Source organism: Scyliorhinus canicula, chromosome 8, assembly GCF_902713615.1.
Source record: "Scyliorhinus canicula chromosome 8, sScyCan1.1, whole genome shotgun sequence".
Classification (NCBI taxonomy): domain Eukaryota; kingdom Metazoa; phylum Chordata; class Chondrichthyes; order Carcharhiniformes; family Scyliorhinidae; genus Scyliorhinus; species Scyliorhinus canicula.
This window is the reverse complement of record NC_052153.1, coordinates 177,490,377-177,510,305: the sequence shown is the minus strand read 5'-3', so window position 1 is coordinate 177,510,305 and position 19,929 is coordinate 177,490,377. Positions and strand designations below refer to the sequence as shown.

Below are 19,929 nucleotides of genomic sequence, written 5' to 3'. Positions count from 1 at the left end.
AGCTGTTTAACTCACTGTGCTAAACCAGCCCAATAGCTAAACCAGCTATAGTATAGAGCTATAGAGGATGTGAGGAAGACCTTTCTTGCACAGACCAGTCCCTGAGCTGGAGGTATATCAGTCCAGGGTTGAGGGTCTCTAGTTGTGGATGGGGAGCAGGGAGAGATTGGTGGGGGTTCGGGCGGTCGGGGGAACAGCTCAGCAGAAACACAGGTTGCCTTTGCAGAGCCAGGTGGTAAAGCTCTTGGCTTCTCTTTTGGAACATCGGCTGACACTGGATGGGACAGGGTCGTGAGGCAAACCCCAGGTCAGCCTGGGGAATGATTGTGGCTCTCATAGCAACAGTGGGAAAGAGGCATTAAGTCATTCCTCTTCATTCTTCACCTGGCTCCACACAAATCATCTGAAACCTTCCTTTTGTACTGCGAGAGTGTTCATGTAAATATACATTTGATAGTACCTGGCACCCCTGGAAACATCATACCAGTGCCTGAAGTCTGCAAAGTGTTGCACGTGCAATGTGACATGCCTGCAACATACCTTCAACAAGTCAGTGCAATTGAACAATAGCTGCTGTTATTTTCACAGCTACTAGTGAAGCAGTAATTATAATCTTTTGCCGCAGTTCCTGACATTAGGTCAGTTAAGAATTAGCTGCTGAGCTTAAATCTGCACCTGCACGACCTTTCCAAAAGAGCTGGATGATTGCTTCTTAGCTATAGCGTTCTATTGTGTTCGACTCCTTTCTCTTCCTGCTTATGTTTACTTGGCTGTTGTACACATGCAGCCGTAATCATTCTCAATGCTGACCAAACGGTGTTCCTCGTGTCCACAGCCAGCTTCCAAGTCATTTGGATTGGATTTGTTGAATTTGTTTATTGTCAGGTGTAGCGAGGGATAGTGAAAAGTATTTTTCTGCGAGCAGCTCAAACAGCTCATTTAGTACATGGAAAGAAAATACGTAATAGGGCAACACAAGGTACACAATTTAAATACATAGACGCCGACATCGAGTGAATCATAGAATTTACAGAAGGAGGCCATTCGGCCCATCGAGTCTGCACCGGCTCTTTGAAAGAGCACCCTAACCAATCCCACACCTCCACCCTATCCCCATAACCCAGTCACCCGACCCAACACTCAGGGCAATTTTTGGACACTAAGGGCAATTTTAGCATGACCAATCCACCTAACCTGCACATCTTTGGACCGTGGGAGGAAGCCGGAGCTCCCGGAGGAAACCCACGCACACGAGGGGAGAACGTGCAGACTCCGCACAGACAGTGAACCAAGCCGGGAATCGAACCTGGGACCCTGGAGCTGTGAAGCAATTGTGCTAACCACCATGCTACCGTGCTGCTGTAAAGCATACAGGAGTGTAGTATTAATCAGATCAGTCCATAAGAGAGTCCTTTAGGAAGTGAGGTACAGTGAAAAGTATTGTTCTGCTGAGAGTATAGTCCAGACACATCGTTCTATACATGGGAAACATAGGACATACGATAAATACACAATGTAAATACATAGAAACAGACATCGGGTGAGCATATGGGGTGCAGTACTACTCAGTAGAGAAGATGTGTGAAGAGATCAGTTATGTCCAATCGAGGGTCATTCAGGAGTCTGGTAACAGCGGAGAGGAATCTGTTTTGAATCTGTTAGTGCGTGTTCTCAGACTTTTGTATCTCCTGACCGACGGGAGAGGTTGGAAGAGAGAATAACCCTTTGGGAGGGGATTGATTATGCTTTCCCAAGGCAGCGGGAGGTGTACACAGAGTTAATGGATGGGACTGTGCTGGACTGTGCTGTGTTCACGACTCTGTTGTTTGTTACGGTCTTGTGCCGAGCAGTTGCCATACCAGGCTGTGATGCAGCCAGATAGGATGCTTTCTATGGTGCATCTGTAAACGTTGGTAAGAGCCAATGTGGGCATGCTGAATTTCCTGAGGATGTATGTGCAGTGTTGTGCTTTCTAGGTTGTAGTGTCGACGTGGGTGGACCAGGACAGATTGTTGGTGATGTGCACACCTAGGAATCTGAAGCTGTTAACCATCTCCACCTCGGCACCATTGATGCAGACACTTTGCTTCCTGAAGTCAATGACTAGCTGCTTAGTTTTGCTAACTTTGAGGGAGAGATTGTTGTTGTTACACCATGCCACAAGATTCTCTATGTCCCTCTGACTCATTGTTTTTCGAGGTCCGACCCACTAGGCCATGTCATCAACAAACTTATAGATGGAGACATGGCCAAGAATGTCCGGGAACAGCGTAAATGGCAAGTTGCGCTGATCTTCCAGTCAGAGAGTTAGAGCCCTGTGAATCCAATCAGTATTGGCAGTAACACAAAGTGAGCAAAAAAATCAGCGCAAACAATTGAGGCTCAAGGAAAGCACTGAATCTATTGGACAGAATTCTCCTATTTTGAGACAAATCCTGTGGCGGAGGTAGGAACATGGAGCGTTTCCCATTGTGGTGGCTGGAAGGAAAACCTGCCAAAACGTCTGGCCCACACTTCATTAACGTACCTGGGTGTTTTACGTGTATCCGTGACAGGACGAGCCTGGATGGCGCGAAGTCCGCCATTGTGTCCGGGTGCCAAGTTGAAAATGCGCCCAACATCACTGACCCACGATTGAAGAAAGAAGGTGAACCACACCAAAATGAGGCTAGATCTCGAGGGACACTCTTGAGACTGGAGGATGGACCTCCTCAGAACAAGGATAGATCTCGTGGAACATCTGAAGCTGGAAGAAGGACCACCCCCAGGACAGTTAACCTGGAAGGTACCCAGCACGGTGGCACAATGGTTAGCACTGCTGCCTTACGGCGCTGAGGTCCCAGGTTCGATCCCGGCTCTGGGTCACTGTCCGTGTGGAGTTTACACCTTTTCCCCGTGTTTGCGTTGGTTTTGCCCCCACCACCCAAGGATATGCAGGGTAGGTGGATTGGCCGCGCTCAATTGCCCCTTAATTGGAAAAAAATGAATTGGCTACTCTAAATTTATTTTTAAAACCTGGAAGGTCCATCTGCAGATGCTCCTCCCACCCACTGCTGTGATATTCCAGGGTTCAGAATTGTGGGTGGTCTCTATCCTGAAATTGGGAGGCTGCCCCTGGCATTGTTCAGACCAATCCTGACATCTGCAGGCCACGTCATTCTGAACGTGTTTTCCCGCTGGCATCATGGAGAATCTGGTATGGGGGTGTGGGGGGGAGGGTTGGCCTTCGTTTGCATCTCATTAATGTACGCAAATAAGTTTCATGTCAGCATCTGACGGGTTTTCCGACGCACCATGGTTCGGGAGAATTCTGCCCTGTGTCTTACATCTTCATTTTGCATGAAAATCTAATTTGCAAATCATCAATCTATAATTTATGCATATTTGGTCTAGCGGCCCAGTGTTTCTGCTCGATTGTGCTGGCTTTGTTTTGGCACACTTCAGTCAAAATTGGTCCATAATCAGCCCAAACAATGGTGGAATTTCAAGGCCAATTTAAGCTCCACGCAACGAGAGATTCCACAATCTGTTAAAGGCATTGTGCAGGCCCTGTCCACAACGTAGGCCTCACCTCCTGGGTAAAACTATTCAGCGTCAGAAACTTCTACTAATTCCAGTCATTTCCATTCCTTCCAAAACGTTTTAAAAGTTAAGTTACTTTGGGTGCAAAAACCAATAAAGGATTTTAAAAGCATTTAGAATTTACTAGAAAAACTATTAAGATAACAATATAACTATTTAATAATTTTATGTGTTCTTTCAATAGTTCGGAGGGGTGGCCGATGAGTGAGGTGGCTAGTGGGTGAATTGGCAGGTGAATGAAGTCGTTGGTGGGCAGGGTGGGTCGAGGTGGTGGTTATGTTTGGTTGAGGGCGGTGTCGTTGGGATGCCAGGGAGGAAGAAAGGAAGAGACGGAGACAAATTGGTCCATTGAGCCTATTTCACCATTTTGTTAACCGTGGCAGCTCTTTAACTGTCATCATCCCAAATCTCCTCCTCTTTTCTTCTCAATCTTTACTTCACCATTTTTCTTTTAACTTAAAGTGCCCAATTCTTTATTTTCCAATTAAAGGGCAATTAAGCGCGGCCAATCCACCTACCCTGCACATCTTTGGGGTCTGGAGGTGAAACCCACGCAAACCTGGGATGAATGTGCAAACTGCACACGAACAGTGACCTGGGGCCGGGATCGAACCCGCGTCCTTGGTGCTGTGAGGCAGCAGTGCTAACCACTGTGCCACCATGCCACCCTTACTTCACAATTACCCATCACATCTGTGATTGCTCAACCTATATTAGCTCCCAGTTCAACATCTCTGGGGCTGGTTTAGCAGGGGCTGGTTTAGCTCAGGGCTAAATAGCTGGCTTTTAAAGCAGACCAAGGCAGGCCAGCAGCACGGTTCAATTGCTGTACCAGCCTCCCCGGACAGGCGCCGGAATGTGACGACTAGGGGCTTTTCACAGTAACTTCATTTGAAGCCTACCTGTAACAATAAGCGATTTTAATTTAATTTCATTTCATCTCACTTTTAAAATTCTCATCCTTGTTTTGAAATCTCTCCATGGCCTGACCCCTCCCTACCCTGCTAATTCTGTCTTGTGAGTGTCCCCAGTTTTAACTGTTCCAGCATTGATGGCCAGGCTTCCAGCAGCCAAGGCCCTAAGCTCTAGAATTCCCACCAAACCCTCACCTCTTCTCACTCCTCTCTTGTTTAAGGGGCTGCGACAAACCTACTTTGACTGAGCTTTTGGTCATCTGCCTAATATCACCTAATGTGGCACAGAAAATAGAAGCAGGAGGAGGCCATTCGGCCCTTCGAGCCTTCTCTGCCATTCATTCTGATCATGGCTGGTCATTAAGTTCAATACCCTGATCCCGCCTTCCCCCCCATGTCCTTTGGTCCTTTAATTTAGCCACAAGAGCTATATCTAATTCCTTCTTGAAATTACATAATGTTTTTGCCTCAACTACTTTCTGTGGTAGCGAATTCCACAGATTCACCACCCTCTGGGTGAATAACTTCCTCCTCACCTCAGTCCTAAAAGGTTTACCTGTATCTTCAAACTATGTCCCCCTAGTTCTGGTCTCCCTCACCATCAGGAATATTCTTTCTGAATGTACCCTGTCTAATCGTGTTAGAATTTTATAAGTTTCTGTGAGATCGCCTCTCACTCTTCTAAACTCCAATTAATATGTTTTGTTTTACAATTCTCCTCTTTTATTACATTAAGGGGCTGTATAAATAGAAGCTTTGCATTGATGACTTTCTTAAACAGCTGTTCTGCATTCTCACAACCGTTTGTGTGAAGAATATCTTTCTTATAGAATGCATTTCAATTTTTGTCTGGACTATCCTACATATTCCTTCATAACGGGCAGCACGGTAGCACAATGGTTAGCACAGTTGCTTCACAGTTCCCGGGTTGAAGGTTCGAGTCCTGGCTGGGTCACTGGGAATCTGCACGTTCTCCCTGTGTCTGCGTGGGTTTCCTGCGGGTGCTCCGGTTTCCCTCCACAGTCCAAAGATGTGCGGGTTAGGTGGATTGGCCATGATAAATTGCCCTTAGTGTCCAAAAAAAAGGTTAAGTGGGTTCTGGGTATAGGTAGGTATGTGGGCTTGAGTAGGGTGCTCTTTGTAAGGGTCGGTGCAGACTCGATGGGCCAAATGGCCTCCTTCTGCACTGTAAATTCTGTGCTAACTTTTAGAACCACAGAAATGTCTGTCAATTGAACAGTTTGTCGGGGAGGGGGGCTGTTAGTAGGCTAGATGGCAGAACATGACATAGAATGATGTTCAATGTCGCAGGTTCAATCCCCACACAAGTTGTGGTGGTTCATGGCGGCCCTGCCTCTTTTACAAAGAACAAAGAACAAAGAAAATTACAGCACAGGAACAGGCCCTTCGGCCCTCCCAGCCTGCGCCGATCCAGATCCTTTATCTAAACCTGTCTCTTATTTTCCAAGGTCTACTTCCCTCTGTTCCCGCCCATTCATATACCTGTCTAGATGCTTCTTAAATGATGCTATCGTGCCCGTCTCTACCATCTCCGCTGGTAAAGCGTTCCAGGCACCCACCACCCTCTGCGTAAAAAACTTTCCACGCACATCTCCCTTAAACTTTCCCCCTCTCACCTTGAAATCGTGACCCCTTGTAACTGACACCCCCACTCTTGGAAAAAGCTTGTTGCTATCCACCCTGTCCATACCTCTCATAATTTTGTATACCTCAATCAGGTCCCCCCTCAACCTCCGTCTTTCCAATGAAAACAATCCTAATCTACTCAACCTTTCTTCATAGCTAGCACCCTCCATACCAGGCAAAATCCTGGTGAACCTCCTCTGCGCCCTCTCCAAAGCATCCACATCCTTCTGGTAATGTGGCGACCAGAACTGCACGCAGTATTCCAAATGTGGCCTAACCAAAGTCCTATACAACTGTAACATGACCTGCATACTTACCTTTCCCTAATGTTTGCAGAGTGGTGCCCTTCAAATTATATCTAACCAATTATCTCTTTCTAATGGAGAGATATGCCTATGCTCCATTGTGGACTATGGCCAATTACCGAAACAGATGAGGTGTGTTCGTGTCAGTACCTATTTAATTTTGTGATTGGGCTAAACTATTCAAAAGTATTCTTCCAAAATTGCAGGAGCTCAGTCACTCACTTAATTGCAGAATTTTGGTACAGAATTGTTAACTGAGCAGAATCTTGTGCAGGATAATCCTTACTCTGCTGGAGAAGTTCCTCATCCAAATCCAATTCATTCGCCTTTCTATAGAGTCCGTACATTGCAGAAGAGGATCATTTGGCCCATCGACTCTGTATCAACGCTCCAGAAGCTCAATCCACCCAGGTCCACTCCCCCATCCTCCCCGCAGCCTAACTTGAACATCTTTTGGACACTAAGGGCCAATTTAGTATGGCCAATCGACCTAACCTTCACATCTTTGGACTGTGGGTGGAAACTGGGCTACCTGGAGGAAACCCATCCAGACAGGGGCAGAATGTGCAAACTCCACATAGACAGTAGCCAAGGCTGGAATCGAACCTGGGTTCCTGGCACTGTGAGGCAGCACTCCTTTCTGTGGCTAAAGTGAGACCAAAGCTAATTTAACGTTGAATTCCCTTGATTAGCAACATCCGATGTAAAGAGCTCACGTTGGATTCCTATACATGTTCAAAGAACAAGAGTGTACACTCTTGAAATGTTTCCTTGTGACTTCAAATAGCAAAGCCCAAGAATGATAAATTGACAGCTACTTTCTTCACAACCACTCACTTCCCAACAGGCCTCAGGCACATTACATCCTGTTTGTGCTTGGAAATGAATTTTCTCCGAAAGTTTGAATTATTTATTAGGAAGACAGAGATGCTATGAATATTGTTCAGAAATATTTCAGGGCTGATGCTTACAGGGCGAAAACAGCGTTGTCACCGTCACAGAAAAACTCTGATAACTGGTGCAAGAGGTTTGTTATTGATCTGATCGACACAGAGAATGTGCAATTCAGGAATTGGGAATTGGATAAGCACCTAAAGAGGAAAATAACATGCTATGGGGAAAAGTGTTGAGGAATGAGGCTAGCCAAATTGCTAACTGTAAATTTAACTAACTGCATTCCATTTTAAAATCCAGCCCGCAGTTACCTAAACCCTGTGCGTACCAAGCCAATGCCTTTCCACAACACATCAATACAGGAGGGCAGGAAATTAAGCAATTCCTGCATGTTCTGACTCCACCAAAACAAATATAAGGTGAGAAACATTTGGGACTCTTTTTGAAGGGTGGCTGATTTTGTTGATAAAATTGGTGGAGCACGCTGTACCCAGTTGTCCCTCAGAACCTGACAATCCTGTGACAGTATAGAAAGATACAGTATGTGAAGAGTTAATGTAATGTTACAATTAGCCACTAGATGGAGCTAGGGACAGTACTGTAAAAGGCACTGACTCTTAGGCTTCAGGGGAGAGTGGGATAGAGGAGAGGAGACTGGAGTGAAGTGCATAGGAGAGCTAGAGAGGATAGAATATAGTTATAGTTAGAGTATATAGAGAGTGTTAGTGTAGTTTAATATAATCTATTTGTTTACTATAGGAATAAGTGTTGAACTTTAATTTAAGTAGTGTAAATAAATGTAGCTTTTGTTGATAAACATAGCATTAAGTGTTTTTGTGAACACTACGCTTTCCATCCTGACGACAACCTCCCAAAGATCACCACAAATCCAGCTGATTTTCTACATCAAAAATGAGTTCAGACTGAGTGTAAAACTGGTTGACAGCACGCTGTAGCCAATTGTGTGCCACCGCCCTAACTATCATAAGAACATAAGAACTAGGAGCAGGAGCCGGCCATCTGGCCCCTCGAGCCTGCTCCGCCATTCAATGAGATCATGGCTGATCTTTTGTGGACTCAGCTCCACTTTCCGGCCCGAACACCATAACCCTTAATCCCTTTATTCTTCAAAGAACTATCTATCTTTATCTTAAAAACATTTAATCAAGGAGCCTCAACTTCTTCACTGGGCAAGGAATTCCATAGATTCACAACCCTTTGGATGAAGAAGTTCTTCCTAAACTCTGTCCTAAATCTACTTCCCCTTATTTTGAGGCTATGCCCCCTAGTTCTGCTTTCACCCGCCGGTGGAAACAACCTGCCCGCATCTATTCTATCTATTCCCTTCATAATGTTAGATGTTTCTATAAGATCCCCCCTCATCCTTCTAAATTCCAGTGAGTACAGTCCCAGTCTACTCAACCTCTCCTCATAATCCAACTCCTTCAACTCTGGGATTAACCAAGTGAAACTCCTCTGCACACCCTCCAGTGCCAGTACGTCCTTTCTCAGGTAAGGAGACCAAAACTGAACACAATACTCCAGGTGTGGCCTCACTAACACTTTATACAATTGCAGCATAACCTCCCCAGTCTTAAACTCCATCCCTCTAGCAATGAATGACAAAATTCCATTTGCCTTCTTAATCACCTGTTACAACTGTAAACCAACTTTTTGCGACTCATGCACTAGCACATCCAGGTCTCTGCACAGCAGCATGTTTTAATATTTTACCATTTAAATAATAATCCCTTTTGCTGTTATTCCTACCAAAATGGATAGCCTCACATTTGTCAACATTGCATTCCATCTGCCAGACCCTAACCCATTCACTTAACCTATCCAAATCCCTCTGCAGATTTCCGGTATCCTCTGCACTTTTTGCATTATCACTCAAACTTGGACACATTGCACTTGGTCCCCAACTCCAAATCATCTATGTAAATTGTGAACAATTGTGGGCCCAACACTGATCCCTGAGGGACACCACTAGCTACTGATTGCCAACCAGAGAAACACCCATTTATCCCCACTCTTTGCTTTCTATTAATTAACCAATCCTCTATCCATGCTACTACTTTATCCTTAATGCCATGCATCTTTATCTTATGCAGCAACCTTTTGTGTGGCACCTTGTCAAAGACTTTCTGGAAATCCAGATATACCACAGCCATTGGCTCCCCATTATCTACTGCACTGGTAATGTCCTCAAAAAATTCCACTAAATTAGTTAGGCACGACCTGCCCTTTATGAACCCATGCTGCATCTGCCCAATGAGACAATTTTCATCCAGGTGCCTTGCTATTTCTTCCTTGATGATAGATTCCGGCATCTTCCCTACTATTGAAGTTAAGCTCACTGGCCTATAATTACCTGCTGTTTGCCTACCTCCTTTTTTAAACAGTGGTGTCATGTTTGCTAATTTCCAATCCGCCGGGACCACCCCAGAGTCTAGTGAATTTCGGTAAATTATCACTAGTGCATTTGCAATTTCCCTAGGCATCTCTTTTAGTACTCTGGGATGCATTCCATCAGGGCCAGGAGACTTGTCTACCTTTAGCCCCATTAGCTTGCCCATCACTACCTCCTTAGTGATAACAATCATCTCAAGGTCCTCACCTGTCATAGCCTCATTTCTATCAGTCACTGGCATGTTATTTGTGTCTTCCACTGTGAAGACCGACCCAAAAAACCTGTTCAGTTCCTCAGCCATTTCCTCATCTCCCATTATTAAATCTCCCTTCTCATCGTCTAAAAGACCAATATTTACCTTAGCCATTTGGCCCATCAAGTCCGCACTAGCCCTCTGAAAGAGCACCCTATCGCTTCATCCCCATTGCCACTTTAACAGTTGGCACTTTTTCAGGTTCATGCTCAGGTTACATATAAACTTTAACAGAAAGGCCAGCGTTATGGCTTCTCTCTGTCGCAGCGTTGTGTTGAGATCAACTTACAGGTTTTCTCTGTAATAGGATTTCCTGCCTGATTCTGTCCACACATTTTAAACGTCTCCTCAAAGGTGATGCTGGATTAAAGTGAGTTTTCTTACCTATAGCAAACTGTCTCAACTATCTCCCTTTGAATTGTGCACTGCGGTATTGTATAATCTCTTGCAGTCAGTAATTTACTTTGTGTATTTAAAGTGGCTTAACCTACAAATTGGAGCTAGGCTGTTATCAGGAATTGCTGCTGGAAGTCTCTCAAACCATATTTGTCAGTGTCAAAATTGAACCATAGAATTCCTACAGTGTAGAAGGAAGCCATTTGGCCCATCAAGTCCGCACCAGACCTCTGAAAGAGCACCCTACCTAGTCCCAACCCCCTACCTAACCTGTGCTTTTTTGACACTAAGGAGCAGGTTTTTAGCATGGCCAATGCACCTAACCTGTGCACCTTTGGACTGTGGGAGGAAACCGGAGCAGCTGGGGGAAACCCACACAGACACAGGGAGAACGTGTATACTCCACTCAGTCACCCAAGGCCGGAATTGATCCCGGGCTCCGGGCGCTGTGATGCAGCAGTGCTAACAACTGTGCCAGCGCATCGCCACAGCGAGGCGAGGAGGAGGCACTGGCTAACGGCCATCGAGGGGAGCAGCAGGGTGACTCTCAACCTCCGGGCCAGGCCTGAGGAGGAGTGAGGGAGAGAGGGTGGGCAACCAAAAATTTTTTTTAAATTGAGATTGATAGATTTTTATTAGGTGACGGTATTGAGGGATATGGAACCAAGGGTAAGATTGGAGATAAAATATGATCTAATTTTTTTAAAGCTTCTTTTATGGGATGTAGGCATCGCTGGTTAAGGCAGCATTTATTGCCCGTCCCTATAATTTACCGTGCAGCAGGAGGTCATTTGGCCCATCGAGTCTGCACTGGCCCTTGGAAAGAGGATCCTACCCAAGTCCACAACTCCGCCCTATTCCCGTAACCCAGTAACCCCACCTACCCTTTTTGTACACTAAGGGCAATTTAACACGGCCAATCCACCTAACCTGCACATCTTTGGACTGTGGGAAGAAACCCGAGCACCCGGGGGAAACCCACGCAGACACGGGGAGAATGTTCAGACTCCGCACAGACAGTGACCCAAGCCGGGAATCGAACCCAGGGCCCTGGAGCTGTGAAGCAACAGTGCTAACCACTGTGCTCCCGTAAAGGTGGTGGTTAGCTGCCTTCTTGAACCGCTGCTGTCCCGGAGGTGTAGGTACACCCACTGTGCTGTTAGGCAGGGAGTTCCAGGATGTTGACCTAGCAACAGTGAAGGAATTGCAATATATTTCCAAGTCAGGGTGGTGAGTGACTTGCAGGGGAACCTCCAGCTGGTGGGGTTCCCAGGTACCTGCTGCTCTTGTCCTTCTAGATGGTAGCAGTCATGGGCTTGGAAGGTGGCTTAGGAATCTTGGTGAGTTACTGCAGTGCATCTTGTAGATGGTACACACGGCTGCCATTGTTCATCGGGAGTAGAGTTATTCACCATAGGATTCCAAATTTTAACCTGCCCTGGTAGCCACAATATGAATATGGCTAGTCCAGTTCAGTTTCTGATCAATGGTTACCCCCAGGATGTAGATTGTGGGGGATTCAGCAATGGTAATGACATAGAATGTCAAAGGGGGGTGGTTAGATCCTCTCTTGCAGGAGATGGTCATTGCCTGGCACTTGTGTGGTGGGAATGTTACTTGCCAATTGTCAGTCCAAGCCTGGATATTGTCCAGGTCTTGCTGCATTTGGACATGGACTGCTTCATTATTTGAGGAGTCGCAAATGGAGCTGAACATTGTGCTGTCATCTGCAAACATCCCCACTTCTGACCTTATGATGGAAGGGAGGTCATTGGTGATGCAGCTGAAGATGGTTGAGCTGAAGACACTATCCTGAGGAACTCCTGCAGTGATGGCCTGGAGCTGAGATGATTGACCTCCAACCACCACAACCATTGAATGGCAGAAGTGGAGCGAGGGGTTGAATGGCCTACTTCTGGTCCTGTGTCCCTAACTGCTATGGCTTAAATGTCCTGGATGTTACTTTCATGTAATCAAAGCAATTGGTATGAAGGACCTTGCGTTAATATTTTACTTGAAATGGTAGTGTAACAATGATATAGATTGTAAGGGATGAATATACACAGAGAAATAAAATACCACAGATTGTAACTTCTCCGTGGCTGGTATCTAATTTTCATGGTCTTCAGATAGGTTTAAATTTCCTCAATTAGTGGAACAAATTCATTCTGAGTACTCTAATTAGTAAGAACACCAGACTACCCATGGTGCTGAACTTGTGTTGTGTAAACTAAGACAAGGTGACAGGTTAATTGTGCTTCGTGGAATTTAACACTATCTCCCCATAGGTACTGTCTTGATTGTAAAAAGCATTGGCCATTGTTATGCTAATTTAATCAATGGACCTGTGAAGTAGAAACAAGATGCATATTGTCTCAGCAGTGAGATAGGGTCAGAAAATTCTTCATCAGGTATGGGAAAATCACGGGGAGGGGTGAAAGTTAGCAATGTACATTAAGGCCCAAATAACCGGTTTCAATGTTTTTAAAACAATGAGCTTTCGTCTATATCCCTAAATCGCTGGTTTGGGTCGAAACCTATCTATGTCCCTACTGAATGTACTGACACGAGGTACTTCCACTAGCTTTGGGCAGTTTATTCTGAATAACTTTCTGTTCATCTCTCCTTTTGAGAGCGTGCATGTTACAAACCGTTTATTAATGTTCATTTTATATACTTCAACAAATGCCGGAAAGGGTTCCCTTGAATCTTTCTTCTTCCACTCTGAAAATTTCCAATTTGCCTAATCTTTCCTTGTAGTTCAGAAACTGAGGGCGCGATTCTCCCCAACAAGTTCCAATTTCACTTGTGGCTGGTATTTCAGGGATTTTCCCGCAGGCTCTGCCGGCATGTTCCCCACCGCTATTCAATGACACTGAGTCACTTTTTGGGGTCCTGGGGAGTTTCTCACCGGATTAGCCCACAATTTTTTTTCGCACTGGGGAGCTGAACCCTGAGATCAGGCCGCCATTTTGAAAGGGTGTCCCGATCTCTAAGTGAGCTTGTAGGTCTCCTCCCATTGCCAATGTCACGCCCCACACACATGGACACGACCCCACACCCCCAAGTGAGGACACCCTACTATGGGGTCCCTGGTGGGACCCCTCTTCATGCCTTCCCATGCCCATTTACAGGCCCCTCCCCTGCCAGGTCTCTCACCCATCACTCCCCTCAACGTCACAGAGGTTACCTATCCTGCACACCCTCCACCCTTCCAGCCCCTCTCCACCATCCTTTCATGGGCATGGCCCCCCCTCAGCCCCTTGCTATTGGCTGTGGCACCCTGGCATATGGGCATCCTTGAACTGGCACCCAGACATTGCTCCTGCCAGCCTGGCAGTGTATTACAGACTGTCACCACCCTCTGGGTAAAAAGGCTTTTCCTCAAATCCTCCCTGAACCTCCTGCCCCTCACTTTGAACTTGTGTCTGCTTCTGACTGATATTTAACTAAGGGGAACAGCAGCTCACTATCCCGTTCATGCCTCTCATAATCCTGTACACCTCGGTCAGGTCACCAGTCTTCTCTGCACCAACGAAAACAACCCAAGCCTATCCAACCTCTCTTCATAACTTAAATGTTCCATCCCAGGCAACATCAGAGGTGAATCACCTCTGCACCCCCTCCAGTGCAATCACATCCTTCCTACAATGTGGTGACCAGAATTGCACAGAGTACTCCAGCTGTGGCCTCACCAAACTTCTATATAACTCCAACATGACCTTCCTGCTTTTGTAATCTATGCCTCGATTGATAAAGGCAAGTGTACCATATGCCTTTTTCACCACCCTATTAACCTGCCCTTCTGCCTTCAGAGATCTATGGACAAGCACGCCAAGGTCCCTTTGTTCAACCAAACTTCCCAGTGTCAGGCCATTCATTGAATACTTGTCAAATTACCCCCCCCCCCCAAATGTGTCACTTCACACTTTTCAGGGTTAAATTCCATCTGCCACTTTGCTGCCCATTTGACCATCCCGTCTATGTCTTCCTGTAATCTAAGACACTCAACCTCACTTTTAACCACCTGGCCAGTCTTTGTGTCACAGATCCACAGTGTCAACCGCAAACTTACTGATTCTGCCCCCTGCATAGTCATCTATGTTGTTTATATAAATGACAATCAATAGAGGACCCAGCACAGATCCTTGTGGTACTCCACTGGACTCTGGCTCCCAGTCACTATCCAATTTTGAATCCACCGCACCAAATTACCCTGTATCCCATGTGTATTTGCCTTCTTTATAAGTCTCTCATGTGGGACCTTGTCAAGGGCTTTGCTGAAATCCATGTGAACTACATCAATTGCACTACCCTCACCTACTCAAAAAAAATGTAATCAAATTTGTTAGGCATGACCTCCCTCTGACAAAGCCATGCTGACTATTCCTAACCAAACGTTACCTCTCCAAGTGAAGATAGATCCTGTCAGAAATTTCTCCAATAGTTTCCCTGCCACTGATGTGAAACTCACTGCTCTGTAGTTCCCTGGCTTATCTCTATAACCTTTTGTAAATAGTGGGACCACATAAGCTGTTCTCCAGTCCTCTGGCACCTCCCCTGTGGCCACAGAGGAATTAAAAATTTGGGTCAGAACCCCTGCAATCTCCTCCCTCAACTCCCACACCATCCTGGGACACAACTCATCCGGACCTGGAGATTTGTCAACTTTTAAACCTGCCAACACCTCCAATATATTGTCATTCCCTGTGACAATTTGCTCAAAAACCTTACAGTTGTCTCTCTGAGTTCTATATCCACCTCCTCATTTTTTGTGTGAAGGTAGATGCGAAATATTTGTTCAGCACCCTACCAATGTCCTCTGGTTCCACCCACATATCCCCCCCACCCCCAGTCTCTAATGGGCCATACTCTTTCCCTAGTTACCCTCTTCCCATTGATACATTTATGGAATATCTTGGGATTGTCTCTACTTTTACCAGCCAGAGCATTCTCATATTCCCTCTTTGCTCTCCTAATTGTTTTCTTAAGCTCCATTCTGCACTTTCTGTCCCCCCTCTAATGTCTCCGCTAATTTGTTCCCCCTATACGTGCTAAAAGCCTCTCTTTTCCTTGTCAACGTATCCTGAATATCTCTGGTCATCTATGGTTCTCTAGGCCTGTTACTCTTGCCTATTACCCTCGAGGGAACATGTTGGGCTTGTATCCTCCCCCATTTCCTTTTTGAACAACCCCCACAGCTCTTCTGTAGATTTCTCCATTTTATTTAAGGAAGGGTGCCAAAGCCCTGGAGAGAGTGCAAAGGAGATTTACTAGAATGACAGCAGGAATGAAGAATTTTAGATGCAAGGAAAGATTGTAGAAATTGGGCTTGTTCTCCTTGGAGCAGAGAAGATTAAGAGGTGACCTTATTGAGGTGTTCAAAATTATGAACAATTTTGACAGGGTAAAGAGAATATTCTGTTTCCACTAGTTGGTATGTCCATGACTGGGAGTCACAATTTCAAGATGGTCAGGAAGAGAGCCAGGAATGAGATGAGAGAAAACTTCTTTATTCAGAGTTGTTGGGGTTTGGAATGCGCTGCCTGAGAGAGTGGTGGAGGTGGATTCCATAGGAGGTTTCAAAAGAGAGCTGGATATATATTTGAAAGTGATGAATTTAGAGGGCTTCGGAGATAGGGCTGGGGAATGGGACTAGCTAGGTAGCTCTTTTGGGAGCTGATGCAGGCACGATGGGCCGAATGGCCTTCTTCTGTGCTGTAAATAACATCCAGTAACTCTTTCCAGTCTACCTTAGCCAGATCCTGCCTTATTTTACTAAAATCCGCTCTCCCCAATTCAAAACCTTTTTTTGCAACTTGTCTATTCTTGTTCCATAACAAACTTAAATTGCACCATGTTGTGGTCACTGTCACCAAAGTTCTCCCTCACCATCACATCAACCACCGGCTTCATTCTCCAGAATTAGGTCCAGCATTGCACTGTCCCTGTTGGACCCTCTGCATATTGAGCTAAAAAGTTCTCCTGTTTTCATTCTAAAACCTTCACTCCATTCAAGCCCTTAACATGTTGACTATCCCAATTAATGTTGGGAAAGTTGAAATCACTTAATATAGTTATCCTATTATTATCTTTACACACCTAGGGGCAGCATGATGGCACAGTGGGTAGCACTGCAGCCTCACGGCGCGGAGGTCCCAGGTTCGATCCCGGCTCTGGGTCGCTGTCCGTGTGAAATTTGCACATTCTCCCCATGTTTGCGTGGCTTTCGCCCCCACAACCCAAAAGATGTGCAGGGTAGGTGGAGTGGCCACGCTAAATTTCCCCTTCATTGAAAAAAATGAATTGGGTACTCTTAAAAAATATATATATCTTTACACACCTCTGCGAACAGCGAGCATATTTGCTCCTCAATTTCCCACTGACTATCTGGGGCCTATAATAAACACCTAGCAAAGTGACTGTCCCTTTTTTATTCCTAAACTCTACCCACAAAGCTTCATTTGATACACCCTCCAATTATCTCTCCTTGCTGCAATAGCTGACTGCTTAACTAGTCACGCAATGACTCCACCTCTTTTACCCCCTCCTCTGTCTTGCGTGAAGAGTCTATATCCCGGGATGTTGAGCTGCCAAGCCTGCCCCTCCCTCAACCACGTGTCCGGATTGCTACTATGTTACAATTCCATGTGTCAATCCTCGCCCTTAACTCATCTGTTTTACTTCTAATAATCCTGGCATGAAAGTAAAGGCCATCCATGTAATGTTCCTGGCATTAATTTTACCAGAAGTACGGAACTGTTTCAGAGTCTGCAGTTTCTCCATGAGGACGCGACTTATCTGTGTGAGTTGATGCAACAGGCCTGGAAGCAGTCTTGCCGTCTAAATCTGAGCGCGTGCTGATTTTTTTTCTTCTTAAATTCTATCTAATTTTAGCCAAATTTCTTCAGTAATTACCTGGTACCATGTAATTTTCCTTGTATTGTTCTCCAAGGTAGCTAAACGCCGTGATGTTTACAAAGAACATCAAGCTATGCATTTAAAATAAAGCTAGTTTATTTTACGCTACTTTAAATGTTTGGCATACTCTCCTGAGTAACAGCTAACAAAATAACAGTATTGAATCTATTCTTACAGTAATCAACAACCAACACTCTATCTCAACCTCACACTATCCTTCTCCATCAGCTTCTCCCAGAATTCTTAGAGACGCAGCCTTTTGTCAGACTACTTAGTGATGTCATCTAGTGTTGATAGCCATGAACATCATCTTGTTAACCCTTTAGTCTCCTTAGATTATACATATAATTACAATCCAGCCTTGTCTTATTCCCTTGAAATTTACTACCGCTGTATTCCCTCTGACTTGATTGCTTGTCTGTGTTGTGCTGTGTCGCTATTCTGCTAACAGTCTGCGCCCCCTCCCCCTGCCAAATTAGTTTAAACTCCTCCCAAAAGCACTAGCAGACTTGCCAACAAGGATGTTAGTCCTGCTGTGGTTCAGAGACCATCCATCTTGTACAGGTCCCACCTTCCCCAGTCCACTCTTCCCTAGCGAAGAGTTCCATAGACTTACAACCCTCTGAGAGAAAACCATTCTCCCAACCTCCATCTTAAATGAGAGAACCCTGACTTTTGAACTGTGTGCCTGAGTTCTAGTCTCTTGCATAAGGGAAATATCCTTTCAGCATCCACCCTGTCAAGTCCCCTTATAATGATATGTAAACTGACCTGTAACTAAGGGGTTAATCAGAACACTAGAGGGCATTACACAACACATTATAAAACCAGACACACACTAGACCCTCCCTGTCACTCCTGGCAGCGACTGTAGGATTAGCACCAGAATAGTTTAGATTTCAGGCTGGAACGCCACATGTGGCCTAGATCCCAGTTGTACAGTTCGTCATTATCACCGAGTTACTAGAGTTAGATCAGCAGAGTGTCAAACTCATTTATCTAGTTGTTGTTGCTGAATAAATCCTTTCAACTTACTTCAAGGACTGGAGTGTCTTTCAACGTCATCTATGGTCAGTAGCAACTTATGTTCATCAAACAGCATAACATAACACCCCTGAGGATCTTGCATGTTTCAATAAGATCGCCTCTTATTCTTCCAAACTCCAATGGACACAGACCCAACTGTCCAACCTTCCTTCATAAGATAACCTTGTCATTCCAGGAATCAGACCAGTCAGCCTTCTCTATATTGCTTCTAATGGAATGAAAGCCTTTGATAAATATGGAGACCAAAACTGTACACAGTACACCACTTGTGGCCTCACCAATAGCCTGTATAATGGACATTCGGAATTCCCACTCTGTATACCCGAGCAGACACTGGAGTGTGGCGACTAAGGGATTTTCACAGTAACTTCATTGCAGAGTTAATGTAAGCCTACTTGTGACAATAATAAAGATTATTGTTATATTCCGTTCCACTTGAGATAGACAGAAACATCCGATTTGTCTTCCTTCTATTAGAATCCCCACAGCGCAGAAGGAGGCCACTCGGCCCATTAAGTCCGCACCGAGCCCACGAAAGAGCACTCCATCCAAGCCCACTCGCCCCCCCCCCCCCCCCCCCCCCCCCGCCCCGCCCTATCCCAACGACCCCTTAACATTACCTACACATCTTCTTTGGACACTAAGGGGCAATTTAACATGGCCAATCCACCAAAACTGCACATCTTTGGACTGTGGGATGAAACCGGAGCACCCCTACACAGACACGGCAGAAAATAAGGAAGTATGGGATTGAAGGTGATTTAGCGGTTTGGATCAGTAATTGGCTAGCTGAAAGAAGACAGAGGGTGGTGGTTGATGGCAAATGTTCATCCTGGAGTTCAGTTACTAGTGGTGTACCGCAAGGATCTGTTTTGGGGCCACTGCTGTTTGTCATTTTTATAAATGACCTGGAAGAGGGTGTAGAAGGATGGGTTAGTAAATTTGCAGATGACACGAAGGTCGGTGGAGTTGTGGATAGTGCTGAAGGATGTTATAGGATACAGAGGGACATAGATAAGCTGCAGAGCTGGGCTGAGAGGTGGCAGATGGAGTTTAATGCGGAAAAGTGTGAGGTGGTTCACTTTGGAAGCAATAACAGGAATGCAGAGTACTGGGCTAATGGCAAGATTCTTGGTAGTGTAGATGAACAGAAAGATCTCGGCATCCAGGTACATAAATCCCTGAAAGTTGCCACCCAGGTTAATAGGGCTGTTAAGAAGGCATATGGTGTGCTAGCCTTTATCAGTAGGGGGATTGAGTTTCGGAGCCACAAGGTCATGCTGCAGCTGTACATAACTCTGGTGCGGCTGCTCCTGGAGTACTGCGTGCAGTTCTGGTCACCACATTATAGGAAGGATGTGGAAGCTTTGGAAAGGGTTCAGAGGAGATTTACTAGGATGTTGCCTGGTATGGAGGGAAGGTCTTACGAGGAAAGGCTCAGGGACTTGTGGTTGTTTTCGTTAGAGAGGAGAAGGCTGAGAGGTGACTTAATAGAGACATATAAGATAGTCAGAGGGTTAGATAGGGTGGACAGTGAGAGTCTCTTTCCTCGGATGG

At 45.5% G+C, this 19,929-nt stretch overlaps 1 protein-coding gene across 6 annotated transcripts in view; it reads left to right on the top strand.

The window, feature by feature from the left end:
- The window catches only part of wdr17 (WD repeat domain 17), a 233,209-nt gene that overhangs the window by 21,265 nt on the left and 192,015 nt on the right, over positions 1–19,929 (top strand). For 4 of the 6 annotated variants that reach the window (XR_005461662.1, XM_038805764.1, XM_038805766.1 and 1 more), the window contains exon 3: positions 7,643–7,761. The exons of the other annotated variants lie outside the window; for them this stretch is intronic. The gene's annotated coding sequence lies outside the window, so the exon portion shown is untranslated. The remainder of the gene's footprint in view (positions 1–7,642; positions 7,762–19,929) is intronic. 6 annotated transcript variants of the gene reach the window in all.